The 854-nt window shown below is 26.1% G+C and overlaps 1 non-coding gene across 1 annotated transcript; it reads left to right on the top strand.

Annotated features, from left to right (window-relative positions):
- Positions 1-566: 566 nt before the first annotated feature.
- On the top strand, positions 567-638 carry TRNAA-UGC (transfer RNA alanine (anticodon UGC)). Its single transcript has one exon. It is a non-coding gene; the product is annotated as a tRNA-Ala (tRNA).
- Positions 639-854: the final 216 nt, after the last annotated feature.

Below are 854 nucleotides of genomic sequence, written 5' to 3'. Positions count from 1 at the left end.
ATTTTTTCCATATGTCAATGAAGTATGGATAGATTTCATAATCTTCATTCTTCCATTTAGTCAATGAAATTACACAAGGATTAAAATCGATACATATTATTTTATCAGTATGAATAAATATTTATTATTTCAACATTATTATATAATATTCGATGTATTGTTTTCTTTGGGTAATCGAAACATGGGATATATTTCATAATCTTCATACTTCCATTTAGTCAATGAAATTACGCTAAGGACTAAAATCGATATCATTATTTTATCGGTATGAATAAATATTTCTTATTTCAACATTATTATATAATATTTGATGTATTGTTTTCTTTGGGTAATCGAAACATGGGATATATTTCATAATCTTCATACTTCCATTTAGTCAATGAAATTACGCTAAGGACTAAAATCGATATTATTATTTTATCGGTATGAATAAATATTTCTTATTTCAATATTATTATATAATATTTGGTTTGCTGTTTTAAGAATGAAAAAATCGCAATATACTATCATAGTTTCATTCTTACATAAAAAAATAAGATACAATTTTTATATTTATGAGTTTTCAAGGGGATGTGGCTCAACGGTAGAGCAGTTGCTTTGCATGTAGAAGGTTCGGGGTTCGAATCCCTGCATCTCCATTTTTTTAAGAAATAAATAAATATTTACCTCCAAATAATTTAAATAGCAAAAAAAAACTTCCAAATATTATGAGATACTCATTTATCAGAAAGACAAAACCAAATGAAATCGAGAAAGCGCTTCTCAGCGAACAAACCAAAATTTTGATTTTGCAAGGGCCATCTGGTTGTGGAAAAACCCACACAATAAATGAAATATCAATACAAAATAATTTA

Source organism: Rhyacophila brunnea, unplaced genomic scaffold (genome assembly GCF_057557595.1).
Source record: "Rhyacophila brunnea isolate RB1 unplaced genomic scaffold, BYU_Rbru_1.0 scaffold_120, whole genome shotgun sequence".
Classification (NCBI taxonomy): domain Eukaryota; kingdom Metazoa; phylum Arthropoda; class Insecta; order Trichoptera; family Rhyacophilidae; genus Rhyacophila; species Rhyacophila brunnea.
Note: the sequence above shows the minus strand (reverse complement) of the source record. Positions and strands in the feature narration are given on the sequence as shown.